The sequence below is a fragment of the Diabrotica undecimpunctata genome, chromosome 9, assembly GCF_040954645.1.
Source record: "Diabrotica undecimpunctata isolate CICGRU chromosome 9, icDiaUnde3, whole genome shotgun sequence".
Taxonomy (NCBI): Eukaryota; Metazoa; Arthropoda; class Insecta; order Coleoptera; family Chrysomelidae; genus Diabrotica; species Diabrotica undecimpunctata.
In genome coordinates this window covers 14,224,978-14,240,629 of record NC_092811.1, presented here as the reverse complement: position 1 = coordinate 14,240,629, position 15,652 = coordinate 14,224,978, and the positions used below count along the sequence as shown (strand labels likewise).

Genomic DNA, 15,652 nt, shown 5'->3' with positions numbered 1-15,652 from the left:
ACTCACCAGTCTTCCGGGTTGAACCGCGTCGATATCCATTTTGCCGAGCTTTCGACATCCTCTCTGATGTCTTCTTCAGGGCTTCCGAGGTCTCAGTCTCCCGAGCCCCCAGACACTACTGCACTCACTAGTCACTGAACTACTACGGCTGAGACCAGGGGACGGTTCATTTATACCGTCGATGGTGACGTGACCTAGGTGGAGGTTAGGGTTAAGGCCTTAACAAAAAAAATGACGCCATACGGTTACCTTCTACTTCTCATAAAGAAAATATCGCCCCCTCCATCCTCGAATCAAAATCCCACTGTCGGAAATGTTAGCGCCAACTCTCGCACCAACCCCTATCCTAACCCCCACCTAGGCTACGTCACCATCGACGGTCTAAATGAACCGTCCCCTGGTCCCAGCGGTAATAGTTCAGTGACTAGTGAGTGTAGTAGTGTCTGGGGGCTCGGGAGACTGAGACCTCGGAAGCCCTGAAGAAGACATCAGAGAGGATGTCGAAAGCTCGTCAAAATGGATATCGACGCGGTTCAACCAGGAAGACTGGTGAGTTTAATATTAATTTTTATAATAGTATTAATCTTAGCTCTAGGTTTAATTGTACTAACCGCGGAAATCTTTCCGAATATATATATATATATATATATATATATATATATATATATATATATATATATATATATATATATAGGGATTCTACAGTATTCACTGCCTTTCCTCGCTCAACACTGTTTCCATCACTCTCTGTTGTCCCATTCTCCATCGTTTAGGCCTCTCTTACTCATGGCGTCGTCCATGACGCCAGGATCTTCGTTCCTCCAGGATCTTCAGGGTCATCCTCTCTTCCTCCTTCCTATGGGGCTTCATTCGGTTATTCTCTTTATCCATCTGCTGTGGCTAGTTCTTCTTACATGTCCATATTACTTTAGCTTTTTATATTCTATATTATGTATGTCTGTTTCTATTGATGTTCTTTGCTTTATTTCGTCATTACTTCCTATATATTCTTGTTACTCTGCAGCATCTTCGCAGGCATTTCATCTCTGTTGCTACTATCTTACTGCTGTTTTTCTTGTTTATAATCCAATTTTCAGCCCCATATGTCATAATACTTTGCACTAATGTTTTATAAATCTGTGTTTTTGTCTTTATATTTATGTGTCTATCCCACCATACTGAGTTAAGTTGTCAGATTTCTGTTCTTGTTTGTCCTATTCTTCTGTAAAGGTCTTTGTTTCCAATTAATGTCCATTTTTGCTGTCAGTAGTTTATGGTCAATTCCACATTTTGCTTCTCTTCTAACTCACATCTTTTATTTTTTATGTAATATCTTGTTTCACTATTATCGATTTCCGCTTTCGTGTTTCTTGCATCCATGTATATTTATGAATATTTTTATGTCTATAGAATCCGTTGGTGATTTTTAGGTTGTTTAGTTCGCATAATTCAATCATGCGTTCTCTGTTATCGTTTTGTTCTTTATTGTATCGTCTCAAAATGTTCCATGTAGATATCAGCTATTACAAGATATTGGCAGTGGCTTTGATTTGACGATAGAAATGATTTTGGAATGAAAAATGTGTTAGACATGCAGTGTTTTATGTTTAGAGTCCAAGATGGAAATAGTTTTATCGATGGAAATGTTTGCGAAGAAAGAAACAATGTCAAAACTAACTAGTTTATTGGAGGGTAACGTAGTAATGTTTTTCAGAAGATCCATGAATCAGAATTCAGAAGATCATTGGAATTCGGGATGATTTTTCTCTGGGCATAAAAGATTTTTTGATGTCTTAAGGTAAAGTAGAATTATTTATGATGGTTTGGTCGTTTTCTCTAAACAGCTGGAGGAATCATTTAGGACGCGTTTGTATTCTGTGAAATTAAGAAGAAAACCTATCTATAACGGGTTCTATAAAAACATTAGTATAAACGGGTCTATAAAAACAGAAATTAAAAGTCTGGGCTCAAGGATCACTGTTAATCAAATTGAGCAAAACTAACTTCCTGAAAAGTTAACTGAGATCACATTTACATAGTAAAAGTGCCGGGGTCCTTTGTATTAAGAAAAAAGGATAATTTATAGATTTTTCATCAGTTGGCGCTACAGCTCTTCATGAGCCTTGGCCTGCTTCAAAACATTCTTCCATCCTTCCCTATCGAGTGTCTGTCTTCTCCAGCCTCTCACTCCAATCTCCCTCAGATCTTCCTATACATCGTCCAGATATCTGAGTTTAGGTCACCCCCTTCTTCTTCTTCTTCCGACCGGCCTGTTTAGCATAGTTATTTTAGTAGGATCACTCTCATCCATCCGCATAACGTGGCCCACCCACCTTAGGCGGTTTATTTTGATGGTCTTCACAATATCTGCATCACCAAAAAGTCTATAGAGTTCAAAGTTATATCGCCTTCTCCACAGACCCTGTTCGTTTACTCCGCCATATATGGTCCTTAATACTTTTCTTTCAAAGACTCGCAGTAACTTTTTATCTCGGGTCGTCATTGCCCATGTTTCCGATCCGTATGTGAGCACTGGGCGTATTATTGTTTTATAAAGTTTGCACAAACCAGAACAAACCAGATTCTTGAAACCATAGAGAACAATAAGAACATGAAAGTACTAAAAACATGTAAATCCGCTGGCAGGAATAAAATCATAAATATAAAAGACGACCGTGGAACATTGTGCTCGCATAAGGAAGAGATCGTTAGAGAAATTCGAAAATTTTACGAGAAGCTGTATACTTCTACTATTCCGAACCCCGGTATACCAACAAAACATATCTTAAATGTGGGCTCAGAGGATCTCCCTGAAATAATAACATCAGAAATTAGAGCCGCCCTAAAACAAATGAAAAATGGGAAAACACCAGGAGAAGATAAAATTACTTCAGAGATGCTAAAAATGGGAGGCACTGCATTAGAAGAGGCAATGAGAGCATTACTGAATAAATGCCTATTGGAAGGACAAATACCAAAAGCATGGAAAAATGCGGAAGTCATTCTACTCCATAAAAAAAGAGACGCCGCAAATATAGAAAACTACCGACCAATAAGCTTGTTGTCACACCTTTACAAACTACTAACCCGAATAATAACAAATAGATTGACAGCTAAGCTAGATGCATACCAACCGGTGGGGCAAGCAGACTTTCGTAAGGGTTTTAGCACTATCGATCACTTGCAAACAATCCGGACAGTTATTGAAAAAACAATAGAGTACAACATACCACTACATCTGGCATTTGTCGATTATCACAAAGCATTCGACAGTATCGAGAAATGGGCTTTCTTAACAGCATTGGACGACGCCAGAGTAGATTCAAGATATGCTGCCCTCCTTAAGAATATATACGATGATGCTACTTTTCACGTAAAAATAGATGATGATCTGGAAACTATGAAAATAGACCTTGGCAAAGGCGTGAGACAGGGTGACACCATCTCACCCAAGTTATTTACTTTGGCATTAGAAAATGTCTTCAAAAAACTAAATTTGGTCGAAAAGGGATTAAAAATAGATGGAGTATATCTTAACCATTTGCGTTTCGCAGACGACATAGTACTAATAAGCACAGATATCCATGAACTAAAATCAATGCTACAAGATTTAAATCACAAATCGAATCAAATAGGATTAAAAATGAATCTCGACAAAACAAAGATATTAAGCAACAGCCTAGAAAGCATCACGATAGATAACATCAATGTAGAAAAGGTAGAACAATATATATATCTAGGACATGCAATTAAAAACGAAAAGGAAAATCAAACCCTAGAAATTAAAAGAAGGACACAATTATCATGGGCTGCTTTTGGGAAGTTGAGCTTTATTTTAAAAGACAGAAAAATCCCAATACACTTAAAACGAAAAATCTATGACACTTGTATACTACCAGTTGCAACTTATGGATTGGAAACTATGGCAATAACAAGAAAAATGGCAGAACAATTAAGAGTAACTCAACAGGCCATGGAGAGGGCTATGTTAAATATAAGCCTCAGAGACAAAATTCCTAACACCGAAATACGTCGAAGAACTAAAGTAACCGACATCATGGAAAAAATAGCGACATTGAGATGGCAATGGGTAGCACATGTAGCAAGACAAGACACCAACAGATGGTCTCATAAAGTGACATTCTGGAGACCTCGAGAAACAAAAAGAAGCGTGGGAAGACCCAAAAAGAGATGGATAGACGATATAACAGCTGTAGCTGGAAAGCAATGGATGAGAATCGCAAAAGATAGGGAAGCGTGGAAACAATTGGAGGAGGCCTATGTCCAACAATGGATGAATGAAGGCTGAAGAAGAAGAAGAAGAAAGTTTGCACTTTGTTACTATTATACTTCTCGCTCTTAGTTGAGGGACCAGGCCAAAATAACAGCGGTTAGCCACGCATATTCTTTTTTTTATCTCGTTGGAGATTTTTACTATTTAAAAATCTTTAAATTAATAGCTTTGTATATTGATTGTCGTCCTTCCCAAACATTTATACACAAAATAAGTAAAATTAAGTCATAACATTTTACTAGCCCACCCTCGTAGATTTTAAATAGAATTCCATTGTACTTTTCTTGTGTATTTTAAAATTCCATAAATTAAGTCAAAACGTACTTGTCAGAGTAAGTTAGGAACAAACTTGGGGAGAAAGCCAAACGGCTCTTTCTAATCCAAGATGAGGGTGCAAAGCGCCTAGTTATGAGGATTAGACTTAATTAGAAATATAACTTAGATATATAGAGTAAGAGGTAGAAGATCGGGTTACAGTTTTCACTTTGTAAACGATATAAACTGGTAATTATTAATGAAATATCAATATTACATTGAAAACATGAAATATGTAGTTCCTTTACTTCATTGTAGGAATACACGCAAAGGAAATTATTAAGAATGTTCGAGAATCCTACAGGCACTAAATGAAATGGAGGGTGATGGCAATTTAGGGAAACTGGAGTAGGTACTTTACCGTGAAATATTGTTTAATTAAAGACTGCAAAACTACACTCAGCAGATGTTCATTTATATTTGAATGCAACACTATATGCCAATTCAAAATGTAATGTACCTTATTTGATAAAAGAATAGTAGTAACAAAGGATCGTTAAAAATATCATAAATTATTGACCTTCTTAGCGTCAGAATACAAAGTTTATTATTTCCTATAACAGCTAATAATTTTAACAAAAATGTAAGTCAAATTGTAACTATCGTTTTATAGCATTATTAAACCCTATACCGTAGAATGGGGTGACTTTGATTCTATAAGGTGACTTTGATAAAACATGAATATTTTGTTTCAAGAGAGTATACAACCCAAATGTTTCGTCCGTTATGGTGGTTGTCTGAACTTGATTTCAGTGCACATGTTGATTCACTATAGCAGAAGGTGTTTGTGGCCAATATCAAAAGTATACGGTTGTAAATTCACCATTGAAGTTTTTGTTTGAATTTGAAGATTTTATATTGTGTTACTAAATTTAAACATACAGCTCTTACAATAGAATTGCAGGTAATTTTGTGTATGTTGCCTTAATGTAGGTCTAGTTGTCACTATTTTAAAATATTTAACCTAACTTATTTCCGTAACTACTCCATGAAATTGAATGATTTCTTATCCGGGGTCACTTTAATACATTTTTCGGGGTGACTTTGATACTTTATTTCTTTTTATAGTTTGCTTAATCAAACTTCAAACCGTCAATTATTTTCAGGATTTCGTCATTATCTGCATGAAAAGAAAAAATGCCGCGAGTTTATAAACGAAAGTTGGGATCAAGAAGCTACAAGAACTTCTCTGACGAAACTCTTGAACATGGTCTGCTTCAAATAGTAAACGGAAACTTGTCTGTTAAAGCCGCTTCAGAAAGATTTAAAATTCTGTATGGTACTTTATATAATAAATACAAAGGGAAGCATGTGAAGAAGCCAGGGGGCCAAACTGCGTTGACGGAGCTGGAGGAAAAATCAATCGTGTCCTGCATTGTCAAATGTGCAGATTGGGGATTTCCATTATCGACGGTAGATGTACAACTTTTCACTAAGAGTTATTTAGAAAGAACTGGAAGAATTATCTCTAAATTTAAAAACGGGGTAAGTCCTGGTAACGACTGGGTAAAACTTTTTTTAGAGAGACATAGTCAGCAAATCTCTGAACAACTCTACGACGAATTTAAAAACAACTCTCTCAAATTGCCCTCCATCACACGTTTTCAATTACGATGAAACCAACGTTAGTGATGATCCGGGGAAAAGAAGATTGCTTTATAGAAGAGGGACCAAATATCCAGAACAAATCACTAATCATAGTAAAGCCGCCACATCAATAATGATGTGCGGTGCTGCTGATGGTACACTACTCCCTCCTTATATAATATATCGCAGCGAACATATGTGGGATGCATGGACATTAGGAGGTCCACAGGGCTCTCCTTGTTGTAGTAGTGGATGTTGCGCAAGAGGAGCTAGATATAACCGAGCAAAAAATGGGTGGATGGAGGTAACTTGTTTTATAGACTGGTTTGAGACCATAATATTACCCCACGCAAGACGGCTGGAAGGTAAAAAAGTTATGATCGGCGACAACTTGGCGTCTCACTTTTCAGATCATGTTTTAGAATTGCGTGAATTGCACAATATTGAATTTGCGTGCCTTCCCAGTAATTCAACACACATATGCCAGCCTTTGGATGTGTCTTTTTTTAAACCCATAAAAGTCTCTTGGCGAAAAGTTTTGACGGAATTTAAATTGCGACACCCAAAAATTACTGGTGTACCTAAAGATCAATTTCCGTCGTTATTAAAAAAATGCTTGGAATTAATGGATCAGACAATTGCAAAAACTGAGTACAAATGTGGAGATTGCGAAAAAAGTGCAATTAAGAGAGTTTTGAAGAATGGGTTCGAGGCTTGTGGCATGGTCCCTTTCGATCCAAATAGAGTCTTGAGTAAGATTACACCAATCAACCATGATGTTGATTATGTAGAACCTCTGATTAACGACAGCCTCACAGACTATCTAATGAATAAGAAGTCCGAGATAGAAGTTACTAAACGGCAAAGTAAAAAGAAACTTCATATCCAACCTGGTAAAAGTGTAAGTCGACATATAACGGCAGATGACAGCTCCTCCGATAGCGAGTTAAACAGCTATAATAGTGAAAGCGAAAATGAAATTGAAAATGAAGATTCTGTGAAGGACCAATCATATGAAGATGAGATGAATACAAAACCCTCCCTTGCTGAATTGAATGTTGGAACGTACGTGCTTGTAAAAATTATGTCAGGTAAACAAAAATGTAAAAATTACGTATATGCCGGAAGGATACAAGAGAAATTACCTTTTGACGAATACGAATTCATTGGACTTAAATCACTGGATGAGACCCATAAACATTTTAAAGTTGTGGAGACCGACGTTTTTAACGCTCCTTTCGATGATATCTTAGCAATTCTAAAGACCCCATCGGTTGAAACAAATGAAACAGCAACTACATGTACATTTCCTGGCAGAGTTGATGTTAAAGAAAAATAACTTTGATTTTGTTTCCGTTCAAAATACATTCTTTTGGCTTTTTTTACTATTTTATACTGTTTTACTTATTTGCTAAAATGTTTTTTACCTGAATAAAGTATTAGCTACCTGTAAAATTATTTATTATATACTAATTATTGTGCCTATAGCAGCTGTCAAAGTCACCCCAAAAATTAAAATTGAAATATCTAAAAATTGGCTTGATCGATTTAAAAATGGGTTGACATTGACACCATTACAGCTTTTATGCATCGTCCAAGCTATTTTAAAATAGGGTATCAAACTGACCCCACATCAATGGGTGATTTTGATATACCATTACTTATTTTTTTTGAGAAAATCCTCAATTTAAAGATATATATACTAACAGTATAAATTACATAAACATAAGATGCATCCCAATGGACATTTTTCCACATTTTTGGGATCACCCATTCAAAAGTTACGTAAGAAAATATAAAAAAAATGAACAAAGTCACCTCGTTCTACTTTGTTTCTCATTGTCTTATGCTTTTAAATAGCAGCTATGAAAATCAATGTAATTAAAATTTAATGTTAATATCTTGTTTTCGGTAATTTTGTTTGCAACAAAATAAATGTAATATTAGCTGAATAATTTTGGTAATGATTATAGGTTATCTGCGAGCAGCAGATTTTATTCTGCGTTTTATTTACAGTGAAAAATTTAACGAGGATCGGCGTTTGAGTTCATTATACAGAATTAAACAAAGCTTATCCATCCTGGAATTATATACGATTTGTTCGCGGCTTAAAATTCAGTGTGCTTTGTAGATAATAGGGCCTACCCATTATTTTGGAACAGGACCATAATTGTATGACAAAGATAAATACTGTTTTACATACTGACTCTTTAAAAAAACTTAAAACAAATAGTGGAAAAATTTTACATAACAAATTTTAAAGGAAGAAAGAAAAAATTTATAATTTTGATGATAGGATGAATTTAGATTAATTTAGAAACTAAGCACATAAAGCAATGATTAGAAACTTGTAAAATATAACATTTAAATTTATTTAGATCAAGGAATATAGAAAAACTGGCGCAGTCATATATATATATATATATATATATAGTTCAGCTCAACAGGCCTCAAAGGCCCAAGGCTTCAACGGTTTTCTTCCATTTCTTTCTATCTTGTGCTAAGTTTTTCCAATCTTGTACCCGCAGCGACTTCAGATCTTCTTTTGCCGACTCCAGCCATTTTCTTCGGGGGCGGCCTCATTTTCTTTTTGTACCAGCCTCCGTGTTTATTAATTCATTGGGAACTCTTCCTGCCTTCATTCTTGCTATATGTCCGAGCCATCTTAATCTTTGAATTTTAGCAAGTCTTGTTATTTTTGGTTGCCCATATATTTGCATTATTTCTTCATTCGTTCTTCTTCGCCAGATGTTCCCCTCTTTTACACCTCCGTATATCCTTCTAAGAATTTTTCGTTCCCATCTATCTAATTTTACTTCCATATCTTTATTTAGTGTCCAGGTCTCACTAGCATAGAGTACTGTAGGTCGGATAACTGTTGTATATATTCGTTTTTTTGCTGTTCTGGATATTATATTCGACCTCAGTATCTTAGTCAGGCTCCCAGCACTCTTACTACCTTTGGCCATTCTTTTTATGATTTCTTGGTTCTCTTCGTTCCTATTTGTTAGTGTCACTCCCAAGTAATCGAATTGGCTAACAACTTCAAAGTTATATTCTTTACTTGGGCTTTGTATCTTAAAGAACTGTCCTTGATGATTTTCGTTTCCCCTCATCACCATATATTTTGTTTTTTCTTCGTTTATTTATAAACCATATTCCCTGGCCATTCTCTCTATTCTAGTAAAGATTTCTCTTAATTCTGCAGGTCTCCTTGTTATTAAGGTAACATCATCTGCATATGCTACGCATTGATGCCTGTGATGATATATTGTGCCTCTAGTGTAGATGTTACACTCTCGTAAAATCTTCTCTAAGATCAAATTGAAAAAGTCTGGTGATAACGGGTCACCTTGTCGCAGACCTCTATTAGTGATAAAGCTATCCGAAACCCGTCCTTCTAACATGACTTTACTTTTAGTATCATTGAGTATGCATTTAGTCAGTCTTACTATTTTTGGTGGAAATTTAAAATATTCCAGTGCTTCGAATACTCTATTTCTTTTTATAGTATCATATGCCTGTCTAAAATCAATAAACAGCATGTGTAATGTTAGGTTGAATTCATATGAGCTAGCTAAAATTTGTTTCATTGTAAAAATTTGGTCTATTACCGATCTGTTTGCTCTGAAACCTGCTTGATATTCACCTAGACAATTTTCAACTTTTGTTTTAATTTTATTTCTAATTGATATGGCAGGAATCTTATACACTGTATCTTGTAGAGCTATTCCCCTGTAATTTTTACATTCTGTAACGTCTCCTTTTTTATGCACTGGACATAAGATTGCTTCTCTCCACTGATTGGGTATTTTTTCGCGTATTAACTCAGCGATTTCTTTTTGCACCATTTCGCCACCTTGTTTTAGAAACTCAGCAATGATACCATTTTCACCAGGTGCTTTGCTGTTTTTTAAGTTTTTTATGATCTCTATAATTTCTTCCTTGGTAGGTACTTCTTCATTTACATCTGGGTCCCTTACTTCTTCATGTTGTAGTTGCGTTTGTTCTCTTTCATCTTGGTCGTCCGTACATAATATGTTCTCGAAATAATTGGCCCACGTTCTTAATTTTTCATCTGTTCCACCTAACAGATTCCCCTCTTCATCTTTATAATATCTTGATGTGGTTTTGTATTGGGTTCGGTCTCGTTTTATTTCTTGGTAGAAATTCCTGACTTGTTTATGTAAAAAATCTTCTTCAATACGAACTAGTTTCTGCTCTAAACTTGACCGCTTCTTCCTTCTACAAATCTTCTTTGCTTTCCGTCTTTTTGCGGCATAAGCTTTTTTACTCTCTTCGTTATTTCTTATTATACTATTTATTCTAGCTTTATTTCGGTCATTAATGGCTTTCTTACAGTCCTCATCATACCAATCCGTTTGTTTACATTGTCTGTTTCCTGTTAATACTAAGTCGGCTGCTTCTTGAATTTTTTCTTCTAGTTGTACCCATGTGCTTTCTATATCATTTACTGTTGTCTGGCTTTTCAGTTTCTCTTCAATTTGCTGCCTGAATTTTTTCTTAACTTCTCCCTCCTGAAGTAGTGCACCGTTATATCTTTTTATTTTTTTACAGCTAGTGTTATTAATTGTGGGTATTATTTGCTCCATTTTAACTTTGACCAAAAAGTGGTCCGAATTTGCATCAGCACCTCTGTAACTTCGGCTATCTTTTATGGCTCTCATATATTTGGCTTCTATTAGTAAATAATCTATTTGGTTTACTGTTTGTCCATCTGGTGATACCCAGGTACCTTTATGAATTTCTTTGTGATCAAAATAAGTGCTTATAATTCGCATATTATGTTCGAAAGCAAATTCTATTACTATTTTTCCATTCAGATTACTGTCTCTATGATTACTTTCTCCCCCTGTTATTTGTTTGTATATATCCTCCCTGCCAATCTTGGCATTCAAATCTCCTACAATTATTTTTATGTCATATGATGGTATTTTGTAAAACATATGTTCTAATTGTTCATAAAAGCTATCTTTAACGTCTTCATCTGTATTTTCTGTTGGTGCATATATATATATATATATATATATATATATATATATATATATATATATATATATATTTTACTAGGCACATTTGCACATTACAGCACCGTTTCCTTTCAAAAATCCAATTTATATTTATTACTTTCAAATTTCGTTTCGGACTTTTCTCTGTAAATTTTGGCGCTTTCCAAAACTTAATAGGATATGTCTCATCGAATAAAATATGGAGAAACTGTCTCAATTCTATTTTGTAACATAAAATTGGATACCTCTCCTTAATAATAATAAAGTAAAAGAAGTAAAACTATCTGCTATGTTTGATTTTAATTTAAAATGTATTAACTGGTAGTGCGGAGGAATGTTTTGAAGTTTCGTAACTGACAAGGAATGGAGAAATGATTTATTTTCAAAATAATTCGTGAGGTCTAACAAAAAGAGTTTTATGTAGAAATTTAAGTATCGTGGTAGGCCTTTAACTAGAATAATATTTTTTTCTGGTTTCATAAGGTTTTAATATGGATCACCCAAGTAGTGTAAATTTTCGCTGAATATTTCAAAGAGGGAAGTAAGTTGTTCTCAACTACCAAGGATCGATTTTACCACATTTCTAAAAAAAGATATTTTTTTGATTTGTATAAAATCAAACGCAAGCTGTGCAAGTTATCTTTGCCAAAAAAGTATTTGTGTACTATTGTTTTTATTATGTTTGAACTGCGTCTCTAAATGATTCTTGCAAAGTTGTTATCACCTTAGATTTTAAGATTTTTACCTCTGGCGTATGTTTTAGTAAAATCAAATACAAAAATATTCTGAATTCTTTAGCATTCAGAAATTCTGTATAAAAATTTCAATAATTTAACACACATTTCAAAAATATATCTCTTTAATAAATATAAATAACTTTAATAATTTAAATAATATAAAACATCACTCTTTCATTCAACAAACAATAACATATACCTTACTCCTATATCATCTGTTAACATCCTTCCCCTCAAGAAACTGCCTCCTTAATTGTCACACAGTTACAACATTGACCGAAGATCACCCATTATCAGCAATACGGGATAGTTTGAACTATGTATCACCAATCATTATATAAAAACTCTTGTACCGGAATCTAAGTAGTATTTTGTTTATTTCTAATTTATTACAATTCAATAGATTATCTTTTACCAATTTGTGGGTTGTTACTTTGTCTGCTAAAGCAATTTTATGCATATTAATAAACACAGACATGTAATATTGGCATAATTACTATGACTTTCTTGATCTATATCTTTATAAGATAGCACCCTAATATGGGCTTTTTATAATTTCAGCATTTAATTTACTTTGTACCACTGACCTGATGATGCTTTGCAAATTTTAGAAAGCGAAACCGGTCGTTTTGGGTAGTAAAATTAAACTGATTTTGAGTAAGTCTAATTTATTTCTTTTACCTCTTTTGTAACTTTTTTTTTATTTACTCCACAGTTTAGCCGTATTCAAAAAAACAGGTACACTCTGTATAATTATTTAAGTTGTCACCACAACAAAAGCAATATTAGAACTCACCTTAAAAAGTTGGCTACATTTCATTACGTATTTATAGCTTTTCCTTTCAAATATAAAATATATCTTAGTTTTAAACTCCTGTTTCGATTTTTTGTGACAAGAGATTGGATTGTACAACACTAAATGAGAAATGTCCTATTGTATAAAATATAGAGAAACTGCCAGCATTCTATTTTAAGACAATTCTTTGGGTTTTAGTAGCAAAAGGAAACTGAGTTTTTTTATTTATTTTGCGACATTACCTCGGGTGTCAGTTAAGCTGAACACATTGATTTGGGAAACTAGAAATAAAATTAAAAATTAAACGTAGTTACAACCGATAATTCGCTGTTTTATTAGAGTGATACTTACGTAAAAATAACACAAACGAACTCAGGAGAACATCCAAAAAAATATGTCTCTTGTAAACCAATAAGCCTAGTATGTACTAGTATTTACAAAAAAAATGAGCACATATTATTATAAAAAAAAATAAGTTTAATAAAAATAATCTCTTCATTTTTACGGCAAAATATAATTAAATCTAGTAGTACCATTTAATAGTAAACTTAGTATCTGAGATAATCTATAAGACAAATTTGTACTGTAGTATTTTCTAGATATTCAGCAAGTCAGCAAGTACACTCGCGATCATAAAATCCGGGTCACCTTGAAAATCACCGATAGTTCATTTTTAACGAGCTTTATCGTAAATAATAACACAAATACAAACTAATGCATGTTTCTGAGAATTGTTGCGGTTTCCTTTGTAACAAAGAAATCCAATAGTGCCGATTTCGCGGTAGTGTGCACACTTCCCAAAATGAACGCTACCTGTAACTCCGCTTGTTTTAAATGTCTCGTTTGTACTTCGACTTTCTGTTCAAATGCAACAGACAAACGTTTATTATTGCCACCATTAGTGTTTATTACTGCCATTATTAATGTTTATTTTTTGACAAAAATGCCTTTGACTGTTGTTGAAACGGCACAGATTGTTGCACTTGTGGAAGACGGTCACACTCAACGGCAAGTCGCAAGAACTGTTGGCGTAAGCCTTTCTACGGTTCAACGAGTGCTTCAACGCTTTTAGGAGGCAAGTTTGCTAACCAGGCGACCTGGCTCTGGACGAAGAAGAACGACCAAGGTACTAGATCACCGTTTCCTTGCGTTTCAGGCTTTACTAAACCGGACCTCAATTGCGGTTATGCATCAAAATCGTCTAGAGGAAGTACGAAATCGCAATTTTAGTGTTGCAACAGTCAGAAGAAGACTTCGTTCTTCTTGACTATCTTCTCGGATAATGGCTAGAGGACCGCCACTTCACCGGGTGCCTCGAGTTGCACGACCAGCTTTTGCTCGACAATACGCGCATTGGGGAATTAACAATTGTAGCAAAGTGTTATTCTCAGATGAATTCCGTTTCTGCCTAACTGGATCCGATGTACGTGTAAGAGTTTGTAGGAGAACCGGTGAACGATTTTCACAAGCTTGCATTGCTCCAAGAATGCCATTTGGTGGAGGCTCGGCCATGGCTTGGGGAGGTTTATCTTCCTACTTCCACACAGAATTACCCTTCATCGAAAATGGGCCCCTAACTGCACGAAGGTACATTACGGAGATTCCGGAAGAACATGTTATGCCCAACATGACAGGGCTTGGAGAAAACTCCGTTTTTATGCAGGACAACGTGCGACCGCACGTTGCCAGGATCAGTATGTAATACTTGGACGAAGTTGGAGTTACGAGGGTACCCTGGCCAGCTAGGTCTCCGGACCTGAATCCCATCGAACATCTCTGGGACGATTGGAAAAAACGTATTCAAACCCATACACCTCCTCCTAACAACGCACTGGAGCTTGAAAATCTGTTAGTGAGGGAGTGGAATAACATACCACAACATGTAATCCGGAGAAAAATTTAGGGGATGCCCCGTCGTCTGCAAGAGGTTATTAGAGCAAGGGGAGGCAATACACGATAGTGGTCATTGAAATTTCACTGATTTTTTACCACGTTCTGTATTTTCCATGTTTTTTTTTTCGTATGTTTGTTTTATCAACAATTTGATTTGTTTTCTGTTTTTTTCAATAAAAACAATAAAAACCCATTTTTTTTCTTTCAAAACAAACATTGATGACAAATAAAAAATACATTAGCCAAAAAAACTGCACCACAGACAAAAATATTTAAGAAACTTGAAATTTTCAAGATGACCCGAATTTTATGATCGCGAGTGTATCTAACCTTTAACTGGTGAGGTGGGGTCATCTATGACCCCACCACTACCAAATATTGTCGTTATCTCAAGGTTATGACTATGTATTGCAGGACTGGTTAAGGAATGCCTCGGTCCCTCGGTTAAGTAGTTGTATGAGAGCAGTTGCGATGAGAACGTCTTATGAATTATTATGTTACTTTTATTTCGTGCTAAATATTTGCTGGGGTACGTCAAGGCACCACATCACCTGTGTGTAATTTTTTTATTATGTAGATAATTATGTAATTACTGTTTTTTGTAAAAAAAATGGCTAGTAGGATCCTAACTTTAAGGAGACTGTTATGCAGTGGTTTAGCGATTTAGATAGCGATACAAAAGAGAAACAAATAATGAAGTAAAATTATTGGACTTTACGTCCGACACAGAGCAAAGCGAAGAAATCTATGACAAGGATTTAACAGTGTTGGAACAGTCTTCTTTTGAGAGTTGTGAAGACGAACAAGCAACTGATGAAAGAAGAGCCTTTAATGGGAGGAACAGATATAAATGGGCAAAGGAATCTGCTCAGAGAACTCATACAAAAATTTTTTTCTGTCAATCTAGTCAGAAAAATTGCTAGTCTCAAAGGTAATGTTAGGACTAAATAACAAAAAGGACAAATGAAAAACAAACTATGGTGATAGTCGAAATTTAACT

The 15,652-nt window shown here is 35.0% G+C and overlaps 1 protein-coding gene across 5 annotated transcripts in view; it reads left to right on the top strand.

The window, feature by feature from the left end:
* The window catches only part of Nos (Nitric oxide synthase), a 588,325-nt gene that overhangs the window by 302,120 nt on the left and 270,553 nt on the right, over window positions 1-15,652 (top strand). The gene's annotated exons all lie outside the window — the stretch shown is intronic.